Here is a 13070-nt window from a genome sequence, read left to right on the forward strand (position 1 = left end):
TATCAACCACAGAGTGTGTTCAAGGAAAAAAGTTTTTAACCTACGTCACTGTCAAAGACAAAGATCAAATATCTTTCAGCATTAAAACCATGGTCTGGCAACTTATTTGTCACACGACATATTACAACAACAGAGAAACTTTCACCATTCCACCAAACAAAAAAACAAAAACAAAAAACAAAAACAAAAAATCCAGATTAAAAAAAAATCCTCTCACAAGCAAAAGTTTCAGGGGCGCCTGGGTGGTGCAATCGTTAAGCGTCTGCCTTCGGCTCAGGGCGTGATCCCAGCGTTCTGGGATCGAGCCCTACACCAGGCTTCTCCACTAAGAGCCTGCTTCTTCCTCTCCCACTCCCCCTGCTTGTGCTCCCTCTCTCGCTGGCTGTCTCTGTCAAATAAATAAATAAAATATTTTAAAAGAAAAGAAAAGAAAAGAAAAGTAAAGAAAAAAGAAAACTAGGAAAATCCAGAATCTTAAAACAACAAATCTGCAATGCTTAAACAAGTGTTAAGTTTGGGGGCGCCTGGGTGGCGCAGTCGTTGAGCATCTGCCTTCGGCTCAGGGCGTGATCCCGGCATTCTGGGATCGAGCCCCACATCGGGCTTCTCCTCTGGGAGCCTGCTTCTTCCTCTCCCACTCCCCCTGCTTGTGTTCCCTCTCTCGCTGGCTGTCTCTATCAAATAAATAAATAAAAATCTTTAAAAACAAAAACAAAAACAAGTGTTAAGTTTGACATTTAAGTAAATATACTTTGATAATGAAGATTTCTAATCTGCAGACTACGAACACTACTTTATCTAAAAACAGTCATAAAGGTCCTAATTTTTTGCTAAGCACTCTGAAAAGGATACCGTATGTATATTCGTCAGTGAAAGACTTTCACTTGTATTTCTGTCAATATATTTGTTGTAGTTTTAAAGCTTTACTATGGGGGTGCCTCAGTGGCTCAGTCTGTTCAGTGTCTTCCTTCCCTCTCTGCTCAGCGGGGAGTCTGCTTCTCCACCCCCCCCAACCTCATGCTCTCTCTCTCAAATAAATAAAATCTTAAGAAAGAAAAGAAAGTAAGAAAAAAAGCAAACTTTACTATGACCTTACTTCCTTATTTAGAAATATGAAACAGTTTGAACTTCGGCAATAAATATCATGTTTTTCCCAAAGTAATGTGAAAAATATGGACTTACTACTTAGCAAAGAGAACTATGAATAAGCACCTTAACTGATTAGTAAAAGTGTAATTAAAGCTGTAGGTCAGGTTACAACTGTGATGGCAAAATCTGACCTTTTAATATTCTTCACCAACCAAAGAATGCAAGTTGTAATCAACATCATAGAGAAGGATTTATTTCTAACTAAATCATTGTGATACAAGGCCAACTTTCTACCAATACTCTTACCACGAGTACAGAAAGATAAAATTTTTCTGAAAATCTCAATAAAATAGGCTAAATAAGTAACTTCAAGCCTCTGCACAAACTCAAATCGATACAGTATTTTATCTTCTAGGCAAGGAGACCAATTTAAAAGTGCAAAAGTATCTTATGGTGATTACAGATGGGTGTCAAATGCAATTAAGATTAGGAAAAGAAAAATGCCACCATGGGAACAATTAACATGCTTCCTTTTAACTAACAGTCTCTAAAAGTTTTGTTTGAATTAAATAGATCTACCACTGCATCACGTTCACAGGCAAAAAATACTGCGTGCACTAGATCTCCAGAGTATACTTAAAAGTCAACTCAGCGCTCCCAAGAGGTATTCCTGAAACACGGGCTTTTTTGTTCATAGTCGAATGTCTTCCGAAGTTCCTGAACAGTAAATTTAACGTCCTCTGTGCAGAAATTACTTCAAAACACTGACACACTTTCTACAAGTAACTTTTCTGATCTGATTTAAACAGATCCAATTACGGAATTCCGTATCGACCCACCTTCCTCTTTCAACGGAAGGGCCACTAACCACAAGGGTTACAACAACCTAATATCAATATTTATTTTATTTTCTAAAAAAATAAAGTTTCCTAAGATCCTAAAATATCTGGTTGTCAGAAAGCAACTTAAAACCGGATATGTGGAGGGAGTTATTGAAGGGACACCGGCAGGTAGCATGATCTGAAGCAAACAAAATAGGAATGTAACGTTACCAGAAGAAGAGGTTTTTGCTTGTCAAACTGTGGATTTATCCCTGTTACAAACACCAATTTCAAGCCAGGATAATATCGAGGCTAAACCTGCCTCTGTTTTACAGGTTTCGTATTAACTTCCCAAGAGTCCTTAAACCAAGCAGTCAAAGCCACATTCCATTCAACTCTCGGCTCAACCCCTTCCACTCCCGACCCAAAGCTCAAGTTTAACGCGTTTCCCTTCTCCAAACTTCACGTCTTACCCGTGGCCTACCCTACCTACGTCTTCTTGTCGCCACCGGTTCCCAGTCAGAAGCCTTAGTCCTACCGTGCCCTTCTCCCCCGGTCGGCCTCAAGCCTCTAGCTCCCCCCTCTAAAGCTCGAACTAGCCTCAAAGGGCCCTCGCGACGACGATACTCCCTGCTTTCCCAACCTGTCCCCAGGCGCCCCTCCAGGCCCCCAAAGCACGCAACGGCCGAGCTTGAAAATGGCGGAAAGTGCCGCCGCCTGCTGTAGGCGAGGGCTCCCGTGCCGCCGCTGCACTCACCCTCCGGCGCTGAGCAGAGCTCCCAATGAATGGTGAGCGAAGGGTTCGTCTTCACTGTCGGGAATGTCTCTCCCGCCTGGCCTCTTCCCTCCACCCCTCTCAATCCCTCTCCTCCAAAAGAGCAGCCGCCATCTTCCCCTACGAGCCACCGAGCGCACGCCCTGGCGTCATCACGCACCGTCGAACGTTATACGTCACGCGCGCCTGGGGCGCCTAGCTCCGTCGACCTCAATCTGCGCAGGTGCTTAGGTGAGGGGCGGGACTCGGCCAGATCCCCACGCGGCTTTAGTGCGCGCATCCTTTGTTCCCTCTGGGAAGAAGTTGGCGTTGCCTCCGGAGAAGGGTTGAGGCCCGGGCGATTTTACGTGCCCTCTTCACGCTGTGAGCTAAACTTAATGCTCTCAAAAATACCCCGTTTTTCAAAATTTGAATAAGAAACTTGTTAGGGGCGGTGTGGCAGTTACAGTGTGTGGCCAAGCCCACCCAGAGTGAAATTGTGAGCAAGGCAACTGGCCTTCAAATCTATGCTTGGGTGAAACTGGGGCTCCTGCCCGACCGTATTTTGAGCATTTAAATGAGAGCTCCTGGCTTCATCAAGCACGAAGTTGGATTTACATTACTCGATGCAAATCCCGCCCGTAGGTTATCTCCCTTCCTCACAATCAGACTGGTAAAAACTGAGCCCTACGGTACAACCACTTTGGAAAACTGTTTAACAGTGTTTGTTAGAGCAAAGTTTATACTCACCCTGCGACCCAGCAATTCCACTCCAATTGGAATGAGTGCATACATCTATCCATGGCTGTACAAGAGTGTTCATAGCAGCTTTGATCGGAGTAATCAATCACTGGTAACCCAAAGGTCCGTCAGTAGTTGTGCAGGTAAATGAATTGTATTGTGGTTCTACGGTGAGCTATCCAGTCATGGGAAATAATTACTGATAAACACCGCTTGGATGCATATCAAAGACACTATTAAATCAGCTCAAAAGAGGACACTGATTCCATTTTATGAGGTTCAGAATATAACTTCCAAATAAGTTGTCTTCTAGCTTTTGGGAAATAATATGGCAATATGAATCAATTTTAAAATATTGGGTCTCCTGGCTGGCTCAGTTGGTAGAGCATGCAACTCTTGATCTCTGGGTCATGAGTTTGACTTATGACTTGGGCAGAGAGATGACTTAAAAAATAAAGTTTCATAATGAAAGACTTTTACAGGCAGATGGGAGTGAGAATAAGGAAGGTATACTAGAAGAAAAGGTAGGTTGTTACAGCAAAGTCATTTTGCGTTAGAGGATGGCAGGGGTCTTTCAGCCAAATTACCTACCTAGTGCGGATTAGGTGATTTACTGATTGACTGGCTTAAGATACCATTTCTGGGAGAGCCCAAACAAGTTAAGTCTTGTTTTGGTGATGTGAGGCTAAACATAAGTGACTCCATTTTATGGTGGTCTTGTTTTTAACACTAGGATACGTAGATCTCTAAAAGAACATGCAGAGGTAGGAGTGTGAGGAGCAGGGATGGTGGTATGAAGGAACTCATAACTCAGTCAACAGACCACTATTGAAGCATTAAACAATGCTGTCCTGCATTCCCTCTAACTTCCAGGCACAGAATAAACCAGTTTTCAAAGAGTTCCTTGCAGTACAATAGACAGACAATTGCAGTTCCATGTGGTTAAGTGTAGGATAGGATGGCAGGAACTCTGAAGGAAAGTGGGATTCTCACAGGCTGAAGTGGGAGAATGGAATCAGTAAAGTGACCCTAAGGAGTCCACCCATAAGTAGAGTTCTAAAGGTAGAAAAGAAAAGTGACAAGCAAGTGGTCCATTCCTAGATATTACAGCAACAAGTGGTAGGGAAGGCATTCAAGCATATTGAAGTGTCCTGATCCTTGAGTATTCTCAAGATGTGCTGCATTAGAGGATCAATCTAATAATAAGTTAAAGCTATTCATACCTCTAATCTTGCAAGTCCTGCTGGGAAAATTGGTTTTTTTTTTTTATTGACTAAGAAATGGACTACAAGTATGCAAACAGTTATATTATGTATTCTATAGAATTCTATACAAGTGATCATCTGTCTCCAAAAAAAGTTATTAAAGAATAGAGGCATCGAGGGGCGCCTGGGTGGCTCAGTCATTAAGCGTCTGCCTTCAGCTCAGGGCGTGATCCCAGCGTTCTGGGATCGAGCCCTACATCAGGCTCCTCCACTGGGAGCCTGCTTCTTCCTCTCCCACTCCCCCTGCCTGTGTTCCCTCTCTCGCTGGCTGTCTCTCTGTCAAATAAATAAATAAAATCTTAAAAAAAAAAAAAACAGAATAGAGGCATCGAGGCACTTGGCTAGCTCTGTCGCTAGAACATACAACTCTTAATCTTGGGGTTGTGAGTTGGAGCCCCACATTGGGCATAGAGCTTACTTTAAAAGGGGGGGCACGTGGGTGGCTCAGTTGGTTAAGCATCTGCCTTCCACTCAGGACATGATCCCAGGATCCTTGGGACGGAGCCCCGCATCTGGCTCCCTGCTCAGCAGGGAGCTTGCTTCTCCTTGCTTCTCCCTCTGCCCCTCCCCCTGCTCATGTTCTCTCTCTCTCAAATAAATAAATAAAATCTTTTTTAAATTATTTATTTATTTATTTATTTTTATTTTATTTATTTGACAGAGAGAGGTTACAAGCAGGGGGGAGGGGCAGGCAGAGGGAGAGGGAGAAGCAGACTCCCTGCAGAGCAGGGAACCTAACACAGGGCTCCATCCCAGGACCCTGGGATCACGACCCGAGCCAAAGGCAGACACTAAAGCAACTGAGTGACCCAGGCACCCCTCTTAAAAAAAAAAAAAAGGCATAAAATTGTTATAGACTAGCTGTTATGGATTAGAGACTTAAGGGAAAAAATCAACTGAGCAAAATTAAAGATATAATTGGCTTTGTTAAGTGATTCATAAATCCTGCATAATCCCATCCAGCAAAAAGAAAGGAACTCCAAGGAGCTACACAAAAGGAAGTGTTTTATAAACAGAAATGGGGTAGGACTGGGGCGCCTGGGTGGCTCAGTCGGGGCGCCTGGGTGGCTCAGTCGTTAAGGGTCTGCCTTCAGCTCAGGGCCTGATCCCAGGGTCCTGGGATTGAGCCCCGCATCGCGCTCTCTGCTCTGCTGGAGCCTGCTTCCTCTCCCACTCCCCCTGCTTGTGTTCCCTCTCTCGCTGCCTGTCTCTCTCTCTCTCTGTCAAATAAATAAATAAAATCTTTAACCAAAAAAAAAAAAAAAGAAGAAGAAGAAGAAAAAAGAAATGGGATAGGACAATTAGCAAAAGAAAATTAAAGATTGTTTCAGGTAAGGTCACCTTCCCTTGGCAGGGGAGGGCAATCTTATTAGGTGGAATACCTCAAAATTTCCTTTGGAGAATGGAGAGGGCCCACGTGACGGTGTTGGGGAGAAAAAATTTGCTATACCATTTAAGATTCTTCTAGAATCTTAAAACAAATATTTGCTGCCCCCATCTTCCCATAAATTGCCTTCCTCCCCTTAGAAGTCCCAGACCCCTACCCCCTTCTCAGTTCAGGATGGCACATAAGCCTGAATTGTCTGATTGTGGGTCTAATTTTTTTTAATTGTCTCTATGCCCAATGTGGGGGTTTGAACTCATGACCCTGAGATCAAGAGTGCATGCTCTACTGACTGAGCCAGCCAGTGCCCTGCCCCGTGTGGATCTCATATTCTTATGGGGTTTCTGTACATATGTAATTAAATTTGTTTTTCTCTTGTTAATCTGTCTTATGTTAATTTAATTAATAGGCCAGCCAAAAGAATCTAGAAGGGTAAAGGAAAAAATTTTCTTCCCCTACAGTTATCATTCTAGTCCAGATATAGGCAGACTGTGCCTGCAGTCTAGTTAAAAATAGCTTTACATTTTTAAGGGGTTAAAAAAAAAAAGACTAAACATATGTGACAGAGAACATATGTAACCCACAAAACCTGAAATATTCTCTGACCCTTTACAGAAAGTTTGTTGACCCTTGCTCTCGTCCAAGCCGTGTTTGTGTGAACTTTTGCAATCTCCTAACTGTTCTCCCCACTTCCCTTTTTCATCTCAGTTTCCCCTCCCACCTAACTCCAGTTTTCTACACTGCAGCCACAATGACCTGTTTAAAAAAAAATCAGATCTTATTTCTTTCTTACTTAAAATCCTCAAATAGCTTCCCAACATGCAGAGTATAAAATCCAAACCCCTGGTTCTGTAATCCAAGTCTGTTTACATCTGCAATCTGAGCTCTTAATAGTTTTTCCCTGATTTACAAAGCGCCAGCCATTTCAGCTTATTTTCTCTGACCCCCATTCATGCCTTTGCGCTTAGCATTCCTTCCTGATCTGGAACTCTATTCCCCACCCTCCCAGATTTTCCTATCCTTGGCAGTTCAAATAGCATCTTCTCAAAAAGGCCATCCCTGAGCACTATATCTAATATAGCACTTGTTCCCAGGCTATTCTACTTAGTTGTTTTTTTTTTTTTTTCTTGTCTGTCTCTCCCCACTAGAATGTAGGCTCCAGGAGATGTGGCATCTTCTTATTTTGCTCTCCTTCTTTATTCCCAACCTAATATGGTGGGCACTCAGTACAACGTGTTGAATGAATAAATGACCTGATGTTGAGAAGGTTATAATAGTATTAGAGAGCGTAAGGACCTTAGAATGTTTTAAAAATTCTGTAAGTGTTATGTGAAGTTTCAATAAGATACATAAATCACTTAACAGTGCCTAGCCACAAACACCTGGGCTCAAAGGCAGCCTGTCCTGACTCCTCCTCTATTTCGAATGCAAGTAAACCTGGGAGTTACAAGACCTGTGTGTGTCCATGTGTGAGAGAGACAGAAAGAAGAGAGGAGATTCAGCTGGGTGGTACCCCAGGGCCATACCAGTTACTAAAATATTGAAATACTTTCCTAAGTAACCTCTGTCCAGTCCCATCTCCCCAGGACCTTGCCCTGATCTGGCAATTAGAGACTTAATGTCTGATTGCACTAAGGTCAATGCCCCTAAGTTGTTAAATATTTTGAAAACCACCCCTGCTCATTGAGGGATGTGTGGGTGGCTCAGTCAGTTAAGCATCAGACTCTTGATTTCGGCTCAGGTCATGATCTCAGGGTCTTGAGATCGAGCCCCACATCCTGCTCAGTGCAAAGTCTGCTCAGGATTCTCTCTGCCCTCTCTCTCTGCCCCTCCCCCCTCAAATAAATAAATAAAATCTTAAAACAAAACACCCCTGCTCATTGAAAATTAGAAACTGGCAGAAGCAAGTTTCTGAGAAGGTGAGGTTTGACTACAGCCTAGTCAGAATCCCTGTTTTGCCAAGGGCTACCACCTCTGTGCAATCTTTTTTTTTTTTTTTTTGAGAGAGAGAGAGCGTGCACACAAGTTGGGGGGAGCAGCAGAGGGAGAAGCAGGCTCCGAGCCTGATGTAGGACTTGATCCCAACACCCCGGGATCATGACCTGAGCTGAGGGCAGATGCTTAACAGACTGAGACACCCATTCGCCCAGTCTCTGTGCAATCTTACATAGGGAAGCAAGCTATGATTATGATTATTTAAACCAACCCATTTTATGGACCAAGAACAGGACATATGGCTAGCGGTTTTGTTTCTCCACTTTACCGCGGCATACAGAACTGCCAGCAGCTTCATCAGATCCTGAAATGCAAATAAAGATGTAGAAATCTCTAATACCAGATGCAGAGCTGCGGTTCCCCCAGCTGTGAGTTTGCAGTACGCGGAAGGTGGGTGACTAAGAGGGACAACAGCAGGCTGACACCGTAAGAGGAGGCACTGAAACTGCTGACGCCTTCTTAGGGGACCTGTGAGATAGGGCAGGGACTGGACGCGTGTCCCCTCACCCCTAGACACAAAATCCAGCCTTCCTCAGCGAAATCTGTAGAAGGAAAAGCTGAGCTGCTCCGAGTAAAAGAGCTCACGGGAGAGCAGAAGTAGGATAGTCACCTAAAAGGGTAGCCCGCTGGGAGAGCAGGAGCAAACCGCTCAGCGCTCAGATGGATGCCAATGCCCACCTTCCACGGACTTTGTCTCTCATTATAATACTAAAAATCACGCCCAGGGGCGGAGATGTAATATGCTAATTAGACGTGGGCAGCACGAAGAAGCGTGACCTTTATTTAAGTGCGCATGCGTGGGGAAAAAAACCCAATTCCTACCCGTACACCACCTTTTCTTGCCTACGTCTCTCCAAAGCTCTCTGAGTGACCTCTTCTGTGGGAGGCAGCCTGAGGACTCTTTCCTTTGTGTTTGTCCTTTGTGCCGGAGCACAAGCCCCAGTAAAGCCTTGCCTGGAACTCTCCTTTGGCTTCTCGTCAATTTGTACTGTTCAGAAAGCCCAAGGGCCGTTTGGGTATCAGTGGAGGTACCTGAGGCCCTTTGCCCCGTCCATTCAGGTGAGTGCTGGCCCAGAGAGGTCAGCAGGCCTGAGATCCAGAGCGCCCAAGTCCGTAAGGGGAAGGGGGACTGAGCATTTGGGACTCTCGTGTCTGACAAGGAAACTGACCTGCCTGAGAAGGCAAGTTCAGTTCTCAGATGTCCCTTTCAGAAGTACAAATGTTTACCTCTTTTGTAGGTTTACTCAAGTATCTAATTTTTACTTTAAGTCAAATTAAAAAAAATTTTTTAAGTAGGCTCCACACCCAACATGGCAATTCAAATCACAACCCCAAGATCAGTAGTCACGTGCTCTTCCGCTGAGCCAACCAGGTGCCCCAAAATCAAAAATTTTTTGAAGTTTTATATAATTTTCCAGCCTTATTGAAGTAACCGACATAGAACATTGTATTAATGATTATATATAATTAATTATATTATAATTAATGACTACATATATATAGTGAAATGATCACCACAATAAGTTTAGTTAACATCCATGACCTCACAGTTAGAATTTTTTTTTCAGTGGTGACAACTTTTAAGACCTATCTTAGCAACTTTCAAACATACAATACAGTATTTTTTTTAACGATTTTTAAATTTATTTTGGAAAGAAGACAGAGGGCTCGTGAAGGGTGGGGGGAGGCAGAGAATCTTTAAGCAGACTCCCTGAGTGCAGAGCGGGATCAGGGCTCAATCCCATGACCCAGGAGATCATGACCTGAGCTGAAACCGAGAACCAGATACTTAATTGAGCCACCCAGGCACCCCTACAATACAGTATTATTAACTATGGTCACCATGCTGTGTATTATGTCCCCAGGCCTTATTTATCTTATAACCAGAAGTCTGTACCTTTGACTACCTTCTCCCATTTCACACCCTCGCCCCCATCCTTTGACAACCACCAATCTGTTCCCCGTTTCTTTGAGTTTGGGTTTTTTAGATTTCACATATGAGTGAGATTTTATGGTATTTATCTTTCTCTGACATTTCACGTAGCAGAATGTCCTTAATGTTCATCTAAATCAAAATATTTTGGTTGTAAGACGTTTACCTCCTGAAAAAGTTCACCTGTTTAATAGGTGAGAGATAGTGCATGAGCAAGTGACCATAACATACCATACTATTTCTCTATTGGAAAAAGAATCAGCTCTAGCTTTTTCTGTATTCCAGATATTTAGTATACAATTTCCAGAAACAGAATCACTAGGTCACACTATGAACATTTCTATGGTACTTGATCCATTTTGGGGGATGCCTTTGTTTATACAACCTGTCATGACTCTCTTCCCTCATCTGGGAACACCACCTCCATCTCCCTCCCCCCTCCAACCATGTGGTTCCTGGGGAACATCTGTAATTTAGTGAACTTAGTGACATTTGTCTTCACACGACCAAATCTACTAGCTTACACGCCTGCTTTCTTTATGCACATTCTCTGCCTTCCTTCCTATGAAAATAGACAAACCATCCCTGCTCTTATTGTACCTCTCCTCTACTTAGCCACTGGACCCCATTTCTTCTTTCTTCTCTGGGCTTTGCTCTTGCAGTTCTCTTCTATCCCACATAATAAATTTGTCAGCCCCGCCCCCCAGGTCATTCCCATCAACAGATAAACATGCAAACATGCATAAGTACCTTTTGTCTCCAATCCTCTCTTGACCTCCCCATCTCCCCTGCCAGCTCCCTCTCCAAAGGTGTTCCCTTCACACAGCCCCCTACAACCTTTCCCTACATAGCTATACACTGTCCTCAGGTCCATCGCCTTTTTCTGTTTCTCCCAAGCTCGTTCCCACCTTCGGGCCATTACACTTTGTATTCTTTTTTTTTTTTCCCCCTCTTCCCAATTTTTACTTAAATTCTGGTTATTTAACATACAGTGTGATATTGGTTTCAGGAGTAGAATTTAGTGAATCATCACTTACACTTTGTATTCTTTCTGCCCTGCAAGTTCTATTCCCAGACTTCACAAGGGTGTCCTCCTTGGAGAAGCCTCGGACCAATCAACCTAAAGTAGTCCTCCCAGTCATTCCACTGTAACCTGTTTTCTTCATGCACTTAGCGCTACTGGAAATTGTTTACCTCATTATCTCTCCTTAATAGACCGCAAGCTTCCTGAAAGGATCTTTTTGGCCATGTTATCCCTGTATCCTTGGAGCCTGGAACAGTGTCTGAGAGAGCTAATCTGTGTTGATCAGCTATGTCCCACATGGCTTTCATTAGTTGCATAAGCCTGTAGCTGATACAGGTGGAAACCGTAAGCAGCTAAGTCTGCAGGGAGTTTTAAAGTTGTCAGAGAAAGGCTGAGCAGTTGAAGGACTAGAAATCAACTGTCAAGTGGAAAAGAAGGGGAAGGACATCCTAAACAGAGGGAGCAGCAAGCTGTGCTCCAGACAAGCAATACTGGTTGGTTTCTGGACCCCTGAGAAGTTCAGTGTGGCTGGACTGCCACAGTGAGCTGAGAAGTCGTCTCATGTATGTGTTCAAATGCCTGCGGCCTGGAGCATCATAGACTAAACTCCTTAAGACAAAATCCTAGAAATACTATATTAAGGTAATATGCCTGCCACCCCCACCCAAAAAAAGAAAAACAAAAACAAAAAAGAGAAGAAAGAAAGAAAAACCCAATTGAGCTTCCAGAAAAGCAAGAGAAATCTCCAGGGGCAACAAACGAGTTGGGAAATGAAAGCCAGAGTAGTCAAGTTCAAAGTGATGCTGCGGCCACTTTGGCTGGAATCAGAAAGGTGTTATCAGGACTGATTAGTGGCTTCCTTCAGTTTACCCTCCAGGTTAGGTCTTGGGGCTGGGAAATTAGCACTGAACCCCCCTGCATCAAGCCCGGAATTTGAAGGGCTCTCTTCAGTGAAAGGTGAAGACAAGGATGCTTTTCACTATCCACGGCACTGGCTTAAAAAAGTCTTCTCTGAAAGTGCCCAGGGAGTTCAGTTAGTTAAGCAGCCAAGTCTGGATTTTGGCTTTGGTCATGATCTCAGGGTCCTGGGATCGAGCCCCATGTCGAGCCCACATCAGGCTCCATACTCAGCAGGGAGTCTGCTTCAGGATTCTCTCTCCCTTTGCCTCTCCCCCTGCTCACTTTCTCTCTCTCTCAAACAAATAAATCTTAAGAAAAAAAAGTCTCCTCTGAGAAATCAAAACCTGAAACTTACACTGCCCATATGGTATAGGAATCCCTAAGCTCAGAAATTATTACAAGAAGTGTTTGCAGGCCATTGATAACATGAGTCTGGAGATGTCCAGCCCCTCTGCACAAACACTCCTACAATGCAGGCACATTTCCACGGTAAAAGCAATTCTAATTAAAGGTCGAAATAATACAAAACAAATAAACATCCACCAGGAACTTGAGATAATCAAAGAGTCTGAAAGAGAATATAAATATATTTAAAATTATAAAAGAAGTGATAGAAACCATGATGGAAGAATAAAACACTATGAAAAAAAGAACAGGCTGATTTGGAAGACACCAAATTAAAAATCATGAAATAGAAAACTATATTTTTTTTCCTTAAGTTTTATTTATTTAAATAATCTCTACACCCATCGTGGGGCTCAAACTCACCACCCTGAGATCAAGAGCTGCACACTCTTCCAACTGAGCCAGCCAGATGCCCCTAGAAAACTATAGTTATTGAAATAAGCAACTTAATGGATAGGGCTGGGGAATGTGGAAATGGTGGAAAGGGATGGGAAGTGACTGTTAATGGATACAAAGCTTCTTTTTGGAGTGAGGGAATGTTTTTTGTTTGTTTTTGTTTGTTTTCTTTTTAAGATTTTATTTACTTGAGAGAGAGAACAAGCAGAGGGGAGAGGCAGAGGGAAGAAAGAAGCAGGCTGCCCACTGAGCACAGAGCCAGACACAGGGCTCGATCTCAGGACCCTGATATCATGACCTGAGCTGAAGGCAGATGCTTCACTGACTAAGCCACCCAGGGACCGCTGGAGTGATGGAATGTTC

At 43.5% G+C, this 13070-nt stretch overlaps 1 protein-coding gene across 8 annotated transcripts in view; it reads right to left on the minus strand.

Annotated features, from left to right (window-relative positions):
• The window catches only part of WDR33 (WD repeat domain 33), a 108263-nt gene extending 105414 nt beyond the window's left edge, over window positions 1-2849 (minus strand). For 3 of the 8 annotated variants that reach the window (XM_008686062.2, XM_008686063.2, XM_040619366.1), the window contains exon 1: window positions 2668-2840. The gene's annotated coding sequence lies outside the window, so the exon portion shown is untranslated. Of the gene's footprint in view, window positions 1-2667 lie in introns of all 8 variants that reach the window. The other 5 variants (XM_008686059.2, XM_008686058.2, XM_040619361.1 and 2 more) reach the window with 3 other exon arrangements.
• Between the last annotated feature and the right edge of the window lie 10221 nt (window positions 2850-13070).

The sequence above is a fragment of the Ursus maritimus genome, unplaced genomic scaffold (assembly GCF_017311325.1).
Source record: "Ursus maritimus isolate PB19 unplaced genomic scaffold, ASM1731132v1 scaffold_1, whole genome shotgun sequence".
NCBI lineage: Eukaryota > Metazoa > Chordata > Mammalia > Carnivora > Ursidae > Ursus > Ursus maritimus.